Genomic DNA, 13,762 nt, shown 5'->3' with positions numbered 1-13,762 from the left:
CATATTCAGCTCTCAAGACCCAAAGAACTAATAACTTTGCCTAAAGTTGAAAGAAAAATCCCTCTGGGCACAGAGTTAAACTCCTCTGGGTGGAAGGCCATAGTGGTTAAAAACGTAGGCTTCAGAGCCAGATCAACATGGATTCAGGTGTGCCTCTGCCATCCAGTGTGTGACTAGGGCAAACTGCTGAATCCAAGTCTCAGTTTCCTCATCTGTCTGTTAGGGATCATGATGCACGCCACCTGACGTTGTAATGGTTGCACGACAGTGTGTATAAGGCACTTGCGTAAGATCTGGCACTTGGCAAGAGTAAAATGCGTTTTAGCCTATACTTTTTACTCTTCATTTGTAAAATTGTAGTAAAGGGCTTGGCCCTGGAGGGAGTAGGATGAGGTGGTGTTTTCAGGAAGGTAGCACAAGAGTACAGGGAGGACAATAGACATGTATAGGACAATAGACATGTATATCTTACTCAGTAAGATAATGGCATTGCTTCTTACAGCAGGCCAGAGGAGACCTCTATGTTTTTCTTTACTAGAGAAGATTTAAAGGATATTGATTTTTTAAGGGAAGATTTATATTTCAATTTTAAAGAAGAAAATTTATCAGCTCCTATATTCAGAAGAAACAATTTATTAAACTTTTTTTGGGGGGGGTAACAGTAAATGAATGAGACTGGTCCCATTTGATGTATGCTGTCAAAGTTTATAAACTATCTGATGAATTAGTAAGAACATATCAAGACAAAGAGCCTCCTTGTTAATGTGCACAGGTGAGGCTTTGCCGGCTGCTTGTGGGTGAGGGTAAAACTTTCCTTAACCTCAAGCCTGGATTCTGACCACAGAAACATCCCTCCTGAGTGAGTAGTGCTTCTAGAGTACTTTCCTCCAAGGACCTCTCCGGCATCTGGCTCAATCGCATGCCATCTTTTTCTCCTTTACATCTGCTTCCTTGCCCCACTTTGGCACCCAGCTAGAGTGTGGACAGATGGTGTGGCCTTGGGGACTCCAGAAAGGCCTTGCTGTCATTCAGCAGCACGGAGTGTATAGCAGGGTCTGCCAGGGGAGAACCAGGGAAGTGAAAGGGCCTTATAGGACTCATGTGGAATGCTTGTGAATGCTTTATTTCCAAATATCCCTGAGCATTCGCAAGCCTTTTTATATCCCTTTATTTCCATTTTGCTTTGACAACACCATTACCATTCCTTGGCTACGAGGAACTGATTGGAAATAAACCTAATTGTTATTTGCTTAACAGTTTCAAGATCTGCAGCTTGCAGCAATCTCCTGACAGTCTTTGTACATTTTCTCTGTCCCCTTCTAATTTATTCACCACATTGTAGCTGGAGTGGTTCCTTTTTTTTCTTTTTTCCCGGAAACAGAAATCTAATCATGAGTCTTCTTGGTTTAAAACTTCTTCACAGCTGCCATTTGCTTACAGGCTAAGGGCTGGCTTGGCTTACAGGACTCTGTGGGTCTGGCCTCTGCTAACTTTGCTCCTCAGCACCAACCTATCCATCTTTTATCCTTCCCCCTTTCCAGAAAACCTAATGGTGGAGCCCTCTCTACTCCATCTGCTTCCCTGGTCACTCTCACCCAGGGCATTCATTCTCTTTTGATAAGTACTTTGGAGGCCTTTGTCACAATCTGTTACTGCTGCATAGTCATGTACTTCCTTCTTGCCAGTCTCCCTCACAAGGCTGCAAAGTCATGAGAGTGCAGACCGCAGTCTGTTCAGTCCCTATGAAGCTTGTTGCATTATGAGTCCTGAGCCTCCGTTTGTTGAGTAATTTCATCAGTTAATTCATTTCCTCTAAAGGGTGAGGAAACCCCAACTATTAAAACTTATATTGAAAGTACAACTTAATTTGAAGGAAAATAAACTTTTAGAGGAGGGAGAGATAGAAGCCCCGGAAACTTGGAATGAGTCAGGTCTTACAGCTGAGTAGGGACATAAGCTTTGAGGGAAGCTTTATTTATTTAAACAGCGGTCTCATAAGGAAGGCAGAAAAAGGAATCCCCAGCAGATGACTTGGTTCCTATTATCTGCTGAGAGGAAGCTCATCCGGAGTGATGACTTTTTCCTGGCACTAAATTTGACCTGAAAATTATAAAATGAATTCATAAAGAATACAAAAATACCTTCCTTATGGGTGATGTCTTCTATTGTGGTTTGCCAAAGGGACAGGGTTTGCGAGAGGGAGCGAGTTGAGATGAAGTGGAATTGAAAACCTGTATATAATTTAGACAGAACTTTAGGCAAACTAGGAAGATACCCTGTGGTCTGAGATGAGGGCCAAAGCTGCAGACGTGGGGACCACTTTCGTTTCTGGCAGAATTTTCTCTTGTGGATTCTGGGGGCCTTCAAGGTATTCTGTGACAAAAGCGTCTCTAGTCAGATAGGTTTGCGAAACACTGCGTATTATATCCTGGCCCACCCTTGAAGATGTATAATGCATATCAATAAATAAAGATTCTGAGAACTGAGAGTCTTATAGTGAAGAGATGTTTAGCTATTTAATCCAGCCTTTTTCAGGCTTATTTGACCTCAGAAAACATAATCACAGAACTTCCCTCAGAGTAGACCTGAGTAATGTTAATTTAAGAGTTGAAGACAGCAAGAAGCACCAGCATGAGATCAAGGTAGGGAAACTCAATTTTCTTTGTAGAAACATTTCTATTGTGAAATAGAAATAGAATCATCTGAGCTGAAATAGATTTTTGTGTGTGTTTTATTATATTAGTGGTTAGAATGGGGGTCCCCGAAAAGTAAAGATTAAGGGAGTGCGGATCTTCGCTTTATGAAAATGGTATGGACCATAGTCATTTAATGGAGGAATTTAGTGGTTAGGAGGACAGGTTGCTGGGCATGGAATTCATGGTCTGCCATGTTTTAGCTGGATGACATAAGAAATTGCCTACCATCACAGTGCCTCCTTCCTCATCTGTGAAATGTGGGTAATAATAGCAATGACTACAAGTGCTCTTCTAAGAGTTAAATGTGATGATGCATGTATAATGCTGAGAACAGTGCCTGGTTCAAAGTAAGAGCTTAATAAATGTTAGCTATCAGTATTGCTGCTTAAAGAATGCTAAGGAATTAATAAGCATGGAAAGATTGGAGCCCTTCACTCGGAACAAAATATAGAAATGTCTAACAGCCAAAATGTTCTTCTCATGGGGCCTTTTCCAGCTTGATGCAAATGATAATATGTTTAGAAGCTGATGGGGTAATAGTTTCCCAGCTAGAGAAAAACCTGAGGCTTCACACAAGGAGAACCACATTGTGTGTTCCTGCAGTACTGCTGGGGAAGTCACGCTGATGACTGAATCCAAAGTCTTTCTTTATAATCTTTTAAATTACCTATTTAAAAGATACTTTTCCTATAAAAGAATCTGCATCTACTCAATTTACTCATGATTTAATTTGAGCTCTGTTTGTTGATTATGCCAGGTTGTTTTTGGTTGCTAGGCAGTTGAATCAAGAGATAGAATGTCTGGTTTTCTAGTTACTTCATACATGAAGTTGCATATCCATCCATCCATCCATCCTTTCATCCTTCTATCCACCCATCCATCCAGTAATTATTTATCAGTCAAGTACTACTAACCACTTCCAGTTTATGGAACATCCTCACAAAGCCCCCAAATGTGTTCTTTAGACCTCTGAAAGTTACTTATGAAAATGAAGGAGACTGTTCTATCTTAATTTTCTTATCCTCCTAATTTGTGAGTTATGTTCTGTGTACACTGTGGCTCTGTAAGAGTAATGTTGGAGACTAGATTAAATCTAAGACCTAAAATATCCTGTCCATAGGCAGAGATACACAAAGAATGGCTAATTACTAAATAATTAATAATAGTTGGTGATGCTGCTGGCCCTTATTTAACTTTTACATAAGCACAGCTGCCTCCGGACTCATCCCAGAGGCTATCTTTATCAACACTAGAGTGTGATAATAAATGAATTTCTTTAGGAATTTTTCTTTTTGGTTAAGGCACTGTCTCTGAAGAGTGTTTCATGGGAAAACAATCTTCATGATATACATCTTTTTTTATATATAGATAAAACTTTGGCAGACCCATTTTCAACCCTGGTATTCAGACCTCCTAAAATTGCTATCAGCTAATAGAGATTTAGGATACAGAAAGCTGGGAAGGCAGTCAAATTGCTTCCAGGCCACTGAGGCCCTGCATGGACATGTGTCACATGAGGGCTATGGACATCAGACCAATCAGGCCAAGCTTTTCAGGAAGCTCTGCTCAGAATCAGGTGGAGAACATTCTTAAGCAGTAGTCAATTATTATTCTTGAATATTAATTACAATTAGTGCAAAAGACTACCTCTTGTCACTACCAGAATTATTTTGTATATAGAGATCTTATATGAGCATGGGGAAACTTATTTTTTAACTGCTAGCTCTCTGGTAAACAAATTTATTTTTAAAATGCTGGTTCTCTGGTAAACAAAGTCATTCATTCACCAGGCATTTATTGAGTTAATTTTATGAGACATTTTGCTAGGCCTAGTGATAAAAAGGTGAATGAAGCATGGCATCTGCCCTTAAGGAAATATAAAATAGTATAAAATAGCATAGAGTTTCAACTTAAGTGTTAGATCTAATCTACTGATTGGTAGTGGCTGCCTGGAAGATTGTGTTGGGAAGAATTCTGAGGATTTGTCTGGACATAGTGATTGATTAGAACAATCTTCCTTGAGGGTAGGTAGGGGATAACGGCAGACATACCACCCATTTTCTCTACCTAGTCTTCTGAGAGACAGGCAGGCAGTTGCAGCTCCATATGTTAGGTACTATAGGAGAGGATCATACAGGATACTCTGAACACCTAATTCTGCACATGGAGCAGATAATAGACAGTTGCAACTTTGAGCTGAGACCTGAAAATTAGTAGGAGATCCCCTGGTGAATAAACAAGAAAAGTACATTTTAGGCAAAGAAGCAAAATTGGACTTGTAGGCAAGGAATAGTAGGATGTGTTGGGAAAGGCAAATTGTTCTTTGTACCAGGAAACTTTGCCAAGACCAGATCTCACTGAAGGATTTGGGTGTTAGGCCCAGGAGGCCGTGGAGGACTGTGAGACAGCATCAAAAAATACTGATCCTTGAAAAATATTAATCTGAAAAGAATACACTGGCAGCAGGCACCCTTTAGAGCTCTGGCCTCTGGCCTATTCTGTTCAACCTCAATACTGATGGCTTGGTTAGACAAAGATGACATGCATTTCGATCAAGTTCATCGAAGACACAATGTTTGGAAGGTTTGTGAACCTGTGGATGACTTAATCTGAAACCAGATGTCTCAAACAGCTTGAATGATTCCACACCAGAGGATATTTACCGGGGAAAATATAAATTTCATACCCTGGCTCAAACAACCAATTGTACAAGAGCAGGATGGAGGAATATTTAACCTGGCAATAATATGTGTGACAAGAGTCAGATTATGGTTACAAATGTCACTGGTCCACAATGTGACGTGTCCACACTGAGAAAACAGTGCTGATGGAAATGGAGAGTTCTAAGAGTCCTGATCATCCTGTCCCTTTCTGTCATGGGCTGATTACAAAAGGAGTGTTCATTTTGGTGAAGATTTTAAGGTAAAAATTAGCTGGCATGAGTCCAGAAGAAAGCATCCAAGCTTGGAAGATATTTTGGTTGATGATTATAGGGTTACTATACCCAGAAAAGCATAAGGAATGTCTCCAAATGTTTCGAAGATAATCGGTAGCCTAACACTTAGGTTTATGTTGTATGGAGTGATAAAAAATGGGTAGACATTTCTGGAAAGCAAATTTCAGCTCAGGTTCTTGATGAAGCCTCCAATGATGGGAGCATCTCTGAAGTGGAAAGGGCAAATAATAAGTTTCCTGTCCCAGAAGTGAGAATGCAGAGAATGGGTTAACACTTGTTGGAAAGATTGTAGAGGGATTTATGTATTAGATATTGTTTGGGCTCAAAGGCCTTTCCAACTCTTAGATTTTTTTTTCATTCTAGAGAAAAAAAAATATCCCTACACTGCACTGTCTTTGAAGCCAGAAAAAGAACATCTATAAATTTGAGCCCAACCTTTAAGTTGTATGTCTTGTTGGGGCAGGCTTCTTGACTTGCTGTGATGACAGTGGAGCCTTTCTGTCCCTCATCTGAACTTTTCTTGTTGCAGTCTTAAAAGTCATCTCTCTCTTTTTATTTTTTTAACATCTCCTTCCTCTGTTTTCTGGGCCACTCACTCAAAGACACCCCATAAAATATTTGCCCAGGAAAGAAGGCACCTTCCAATAAAAATACCCATAACCTGGAGGACAAGACACAAAAGCCTCATTTCCCAGTTCTGAGCTTTTGTTAAAACCTGTGTTATGACTGGGTGAAATGAGCTGGCCTCAGAGAAAAGGCCAGAAAACACAGGGAATCCTTTTGTTGATTGGTGTCCTCTGCCATTTGTGACTGTCCATAATCCATGTTGTTGTCTCTGGCCACCAGCACCCGTCAGATGTTTTGCCAGCTTGAGTTGAGTCTGATTTCTCATGCCAGGTTCATCTTGTTGTTGCTGAATAAAGGAGGTTCCCACCATCACCATATTCCTTCCCTCGCCTCTAGGAGAAATCTTCCTCCAGAGGGATGGGCGGCTGTATGGCTGAATGGGTTCCTGCTCAGAGGAGGGCAGGTGAGGAAGAAGATAGTGCATGCACTAAGCAGAGATCCAGCTCCTACTCCTGGTTTCTTCCAAAACCTGCCTGTTAATCACCTGTTTACATTGCCCAGCATGCTTGACTGGGTAATGATAGTAGGGGGAAAAGCAGTGAAAGGAACATCATAGGTTTTAGTCAAGTGAAGTAATCCCTTCCTGATTTACAGGCATTTCGGTGGCTTTGGTGCAGACAGAGTGGCTGGTCTCATTCTTTTCACGCCAATGGCCAGCAGCCCCCAGAAAGCAGTTGGACTCTTTGTACCCCTTTGATGTCCCCTCTCGGGTGATTCTCACGTGGAGGGTGGTGCCAATAGGCTTGGCTGCAATCTGCCACCCCACCTTCCTAGTTAGTGTTCCTGCCTGCTCTTTCTGATGACTTTCAGTAAAATCAGACTGATGGCTCCTGCACCTGTGGGTATGATGTGAGTGACACATGAAGACCAGTTGGCGTCTAGTCCCTTCTCTCACTGGTCTGCTCCAGTGCCAGATCCTAAGATACCACAGCTGAAAGGGGACTCAGAGGTCATCAAGCCTGACACCTTCATTTTGGCAATGAGGAAACTAAGGACCAGAGAGGTGAAGTAAGTTGCTCAAGGTCACACAGCTAGTTGGTGACAGGGACTGTAGCCTCAGCCTTTTCATCCCCAAACCAGGGATCCTTTTTCTCTCTTAGGTTAAAGCATTTCCCCCTTTTTAAATGAGTATATTTATTTATTCAGAAATTCAACAAATATTTATTGATCTGTGACAGAGATGAATAAAGTCTGTCTCCACAAGCAACTCATTGACTAGGGGGAGGAGACAGGGGATTATACAAATTGACTCGATGTGGGAAATGCTGGTAAATGGAGGTAAGAATAGAACACTACTCTTTCCCTTCTACGGGAAAAGAGGGGAAAGTGCCTGACTTGTGTTTTGGTTTTGGTGATTTTTTTTTTTCAGGTGAGTCAGGAAAGTCACCAAGGTAACCTGGAGATATAAAATAGCATAGTGACCCAGGAAATAAGCTCTGGAACCAGACTGCCCTCATGTAACTCCAAGCTTTGCTGCTCACCTGCTGAGTAGCATGGGGCAAGTTGCTTACTCTCTTTGTGCCTCTGATTCCCACTCTAAAAAAGTAGGAAAATTGATAATACTTATCTCCTAGATTTTTTTCCCCTTTATTTATTTTACTGCATTTTGGGTTTTGGGGTGCATGTGAAGAACATGCAAGATTGTTGCATAGGTACACACGTGGCAGTGTGATTTGCTGCCTTCCTCCCCATCACCTACATCTGGCATCTCTCCCCTTGCTATCTCTCCCCAGCTCCCCACTCCCCACCGTCCCTCCCCTATTTCCCCCCAACTGACCCCAGTGTGTAGTGCTCCCCTCCCTGTGTCCATGTGTTCTCATTGTTCAACACCTGCCTGTGAGTGAATGCATGTGGTGTTTGATCTTCTGCTCTTCTGTCAGTTTGCTGAGAATGATGGTTTCCAGGTTCATCCATGTCCCTACAAAGGACACAAACTCATCGTTTTTGATGGCTGCATAATATTCCATGGTGTATATGTGCCACATTTTCCCTGTCCAGTCTATCATCGATGGGCATTTGGGTTGGTTCCAGGTCTTTGCTATTGTAAACAGTGCTGCAATGAACACTCGTGTGCACGTGTCCTTACAGTAGAACGATTTATAATCCTTTGGATATATACCCAGTAATGGAATTGCTGAGTCAAATGGAATTTCTATTTCTAGGTCCCTGGGGAATCGCCACACTGTCTTCCACAATGGTTGAACTAATTTACACTCCCACCAACAGTGTAAAAGTGTTCCTATTTCTCCACATCCTCACCAGCATCTGTTGTCTCCAGATTTTTTAATGATTGCCATTCTAACTGGCGTGAGATGGTATCTCAATGTTGTTTTGATTTGCATTTCTCTGATGACCAGTGATGATGAGCATTTTTTCATATGTTTGTTAGCCTCATGTATGTCTTCTTTTGTAAAGTATCTGTTCATATCCTTTGCCCACTTTTGAATGGGCTTGTTTGTTTTTTTCTTGTAAATCTGTTTTAGTTCTTTGTAGATTCTGGATGTCAGCCCTTTGTCAGATGGGTAGACTGCAAAAATTTTTTCCCTTTCTGTTGGTTGCTGATTCACTCTAATGACTGTTTCTTTTGCTGTGCAGAAGCTGTGGAGTTTGATTAGGTCCCAGTTGTCTGTTTTGGCTTTTGTTGTCAATGCTTTTGGTGTTTTGGTCATGAAGTCCTTGCCTACACCTATGTCCTGAATGGTTTTGCCTAGACTTTCTTCTAGGGTTTTTATGGTGTTAGGTCTTATGTTTAAGTCTTTAATCCATCTGGAGTTAATTTGAGTGTAAGGTGTCAGGAAGGGGTCCAGTTTCTGCTTTCTGCACATGGCTAGCCAGTTTTCCCAACACCATTTATTAAACAGGGACTCCTTTCCCCATTGCTTGTTTTTGTCTAGTTTGTCAAAGATCAGATGGTTGTAGATATGTTGTGTTGCCTTCGAGACCTCTGTTCTGTTCCATTGGTTGGTATCTCTGTTTTGGAACCAGTACCATGCTGTTTTGATTACTGTAGCCTTGTAGTATAGTTTGAAGTCTGGTAGTGTGATACCTCCCACTTTGTTCTTTTTGCTTAGAATTGACTTGGCTATGCGGGCTCTCTTTTGGTTCCATATGAAGTTTAAGGCGGTTTTTTCCAGTTCTGTGAAGAAGGTCATTGGTAGCTTGATGGGGATAGCGTTGAATCTATAAATTACTTTGGCAATATGGCCATTTTCACAATATTGATTCTTCCTAACCATGAATGTGGAATGTTTCTCCATCTGTTTGTGTCCTCTCTTATTTCGTTGAGCAGTGGCTTGTAGTTCTCCTCGAAGAGGTCCTTTACGTTCCTTGGTAGTTGTATTCCTAGGTATTTTATTCTCTTTGTGGCAATTGTGAATGGCAGTTCGTTCTTGATTTGGCTCTCTTTAAGTCTGTTATTGGTGTATAGGAATGCATCTGATTTTTGCACATTGATTTTGTATCCTGAGACTTTGTTGAAGTTGCTTATCAGTTTCAGGAGCTTTTGGGCTGAGACAATGGGGTCTTCTAGATATACAATCATGTCGTCTGCAAATAGAGACAATTTGACTTCCTCCTTTCCTATTTGAATACCCTTTATTTCTTTTTCTTGCCTGATTGCTCTGGCTAGAACTTCTAGTACTATATTGAATAGGAGTGGTGAGAGAGGGCATCCTTGTCTAGTGCCAGATTTCAAGGGGAATGCTTCCAGTTTTTGCCCATTCAGTATGATATTGGCTGTTAGTTTGTTATAAATAGCTTTTATTGAGATACATTCCGTCAATACCTAGCTTATTGAGGGTTTTTAGCATAAAGGGCTGTTGAATTTTGTGAAAGGCCTTCTCCGCATCAATTGAGAGAATCATGTGGTTTTTGTCTTTGGTTCTGTTTATGTGGTGGATTACGTTTATAGACTTGCGTATGTTGAACTAGCCTTGCATCCCCGGGATGAAGCCTACTTGATTATGGTGGATAAGCTTTTTGATGTGCTGTTGCAATCGGCTTGTCAGTATTTTATTGAAAATTTTTGCATCTATGTTCATCATGGATATTGGCCTGAAGTTTTCTTTTCTTGTTGAGTCTCTGCCCGGTTTTGGAATCAGGATGATGCTGGTCTCATAAAATGATTTGGGAAGAATTCCCTCTTTTTGTATTGTTTGGAATAGTTTTAGAAGTAATGGTACCAGCTCCTCTTTGTATGTCTGGTAGAATTTGGCTGTGAACCCATCTGGACCTGGGCTTTTTTTTGGGTGGTAAGCTCTTAATTGCTGCCTCAACTTCAGACCTTGTTATGGGTCTGTTCAGGGTTTCGGCTTCTTCCTGGTTTAGGCTTGGGAGGAGGCAAGTGTCCAGGAATTTATCCATTTCTTCCAGGTTTACTAGTTTATGTGCATAGAGTTGTTTGTAATAATTGGTGATGATGGTTTCAATTTCTGTGGAATCTGTGGTGGTATGCCCTTTATCGTTTTTTATTGCATCAATTTGGTTAGTCTCTCTTTTCTTTTTTATTAATCTGGCTAGTGGTCTGTCTGTTTTGTTGATCTTTTCAAAAAACCAGCTCCAGGATTTATTGATTTTTTTGAAGGGTTTTTTGGGTCTCTATCTCCTTCAATTCTGCTCTGATCTTAGCTATTTGTTGTCTTCTGCTAGACTTTGAGTTTTTTTGATCTTGCTCCTCTAGCTCTTTCAGTTTTGACGATAGGGTGTCAATTTTTGATCTCTCCTTGCTTCTCATGTGGGCACTTATTGCTATATATTTTCCTCTAGAGACTGCTTTAAATGTGTCCCAGAGATTCTGGTATGCTGTGCCTTCATTCTCGTTGGTTTCGAAGAACATCTTTATTTCTGTCTTCATTTCATTGTTTATCCAGTCAACATTCAAGAGCAAGTTGTTCAGTTTCCATGAAGCTGTGCGGTTCCGGGTTAGTTTTTGAATTCTGAGTTCTAACTTGATTACACTGTGGTCTGAGAGACTGTTTGTTATGATTTCTGTTCTTTTGCATTTGCTGAGGAATGATTTACTCCCAATTATGTTGTCAGTTTTAGAGTAGGTGTGATGTGGTGCTGAGGAGGATGTATATTCTGTGGATTTGGGGTAGAGAGTTCTGTAAATATCTATTAGGTTTGCTTGGTCCAGGTCTGAGTTCAAGTCCTGGATGTCCTTGTTAATTTTCTGTCTGGTTGATCTGTCTAATGTTGACAATGGGGTGTTAAAGTCTCCCACTATTATTGTGTGGGAGTCTAAGTCTCTTTGTAAGTCATTAAGAACTTGCCTTATGTATCTGGGTGCTCCTGTATTGGATGCGTATATATTTAGCATTGTTAGCTCTTCTTGTTGCATTGATCCTTTTACCATTATGTAATGTCCTTCTTTGTCTCCTTTGATCTTTGTTGCTTTAAAGTCTAATTTATCAGCGATGAGAATTGCAACTCCTGCTTTTTTTGCTCTCCATTTGCTTGGTAAATCTTCCTCCATCCCTTTATTTTGAGCCCTTGTGTATCCTTGCATGTGAGATGGGTTTCCTGGATACAGCACACCGATGGGTTTTGGCTTTTTATCCAATTTGCCAGTCTGTGTCTTTTGATTGGGGCATTTAGTCCATTTACATTTAGGGTTAATATTATTATGTGTGAATTTGATACTGCCATTTTGGTGCTAGCTGGCTGTTTTGCCCATTAGTTGATGCAGATTCTTCATTGTGTTGTTTCTCTTTACCATTTGGCATGTTTTTGGAGTGGCTGGTGCTGGTTGTTACTTTATATGTGTAGAGCCTCTTTCAGGAGCTCTTCTAAAGCTGGCCTGGTGGTGACGAAGTCTCTGAGTACTTGCATGTTCACAAAGGATTTTATTTTTCCTTCACTTATGAAGATTAGTTTGGCTGGATAGGAGATTCTGGGTTGAAAGTTCTTTTCTTTAAGGATGTTGAATATTGGCCCCCACTCTATTCTGGCTTGTAGGGTTTCTGCTGAGAGATCTGCTGTGAGTCTGATGGGCTTCCCTTTGCGGGTAACCCGACCTTTCTCTCTGGCTGCCCTTAGTATTTTCTCCTTCACTTCAACCCTAGTGAATCTGACAATTATGTGCCTTGGGGTTGCTCTTCTTGATGAATATCTTTGTGGTGTTCTCTGTATTTCCTGGACTTGAATATTGGCCTGCCTTGCTAGGTTGGGGAAGTTTTCCTGGATAATATCCTGAAGAGTATTTTCCAGCTTGGATTCATTCTCTTCGTCGCATTCAGGTACACCTATCAAACGCAGATTAGGTCTTTTGACATAGTCCCACATTTCTTGGAGACTTTGTTCATTCCTTTTTACCCTTTTTTCTCCATTCCTGTCTTCCCGTTTTATTTCATTGAGTTGATCTTCGACCTCTGATATCCTTTCTTCTGCTTGGTCAATTCGGCTGTTGATACTTGTACATTCTTCGCAAAGTTCTCGTGTTGTGTTTTTCAGCTCCATCAATTCACTTATATTCCTCTCTATTTTGTCCATTCTTGTTAGCATTTCATCAAATCTTTTTTCAAGGTTTTAGTTTCTTTGCATTGGGTTAGAACATGTTCTTTTAGTTCACAGAAGTTTCTTACTACCCACCTTCTGAAGTCTGATTCTGTCACTTCATCACACTGGTTCTCCATCCAACCTTGTTCCCTTGCTGGTGAGGAGTTGTGATCCCTTGTAGGAGGAGAGGTGTTCTGGTTTCGGGTGTTTTCATCCTTTTTGCACTGGTTTCTTCCCATCTTTATGGATCCATCCACCCGTTGTCTTTGTAGTTGCTGGCTTTCAGATTGGGTCTCTGAGTGGACGTTTTGTTTGTTGATGATGAGGTTATTTCTGTTCCTTGGTTTTCCTTCTGACAGTCTGGCCCCTCAGCTGTAGGTCTGCCGAGGTCCACTCCAGGCCCTGCTTGCCTGGGGATCACCTGCAGCCTCTGTGCTTTCACTGGGAGCTGCAATCTCGAGCTGTTCCTAAACGGCCATCTTGGATCCCCCCTCCTTATCTCCTAGAATTATTGCAGGAGTTCAATGAGTTAATACATGGAAAACACTTTGAAAGTATATTGGTATATAGAAAAAACATATAATAGCTATTATTATATAATAGTTATTATTATTTTCAAAAGCTGTATTTGAATAGTATGCTGAGCAATGAGACAGATCCCTATGTTTCAATAGGGACCAAAGATTTAGAAACGTTAGCATAGTTTCCAGTGAAAGATACTGGTTTTGCTTGGGGCTCCTTCTAGGGAAACCAGGCACGTGGGTGGAAATGGACAGGTACAATCTGGAAGCAATTGGTGAGAAGGAATTTGGGGAAGCCTGAAGGCTGGTATTTCTTTTTTCCTTCATGGTTTTGTCTAAGCTGGGGCTACAGAGGGGTGAGTATTGTTCCGTTGAATGAACAGTGAAGTATGGCAGCTTTTGGGGCTTTGGGGGAGAGTGGTAGTTTCTGGGTATGGCTTTTGTTCTGAAGGAGCTTCCTTCCAGAA

The 13,762-nt window shown here is 41.1% G+C and overlaps 1 protein-coding gene across 1 annotated transcript in view; it reads left to right on the top strand.

The window, feature by feature from the left end:
* Positions 1 to 13,762, top strand: part of ROR1 (receptor tyrosine kinase like orphan receptor 1) — a 403,384-nt gene that overhangs the window by 101,411 nt on the left and 288,211 nt on the right. The window lies entirely within an intron of this gene.

The sequence above is a fragment of the Sapajus apella genome, unplaced genomic scaffold, assembly GCF_009761245.1.
Source record: "Sapajus apella isolate SASKATOON/1434 unplaced genomic scaffold, GSC_monkey_1.0 scaffold36, whole genome shotgun sequence".
Lineage (NCBI taxonomy): Eukaryota > Metazoa > Chordata > Mammalia > Primates > Cebidae > Sapajus > Sapajus apella.
This window is presented reverse-complemented; position numbering and strand designations above follow the sequence as displayed.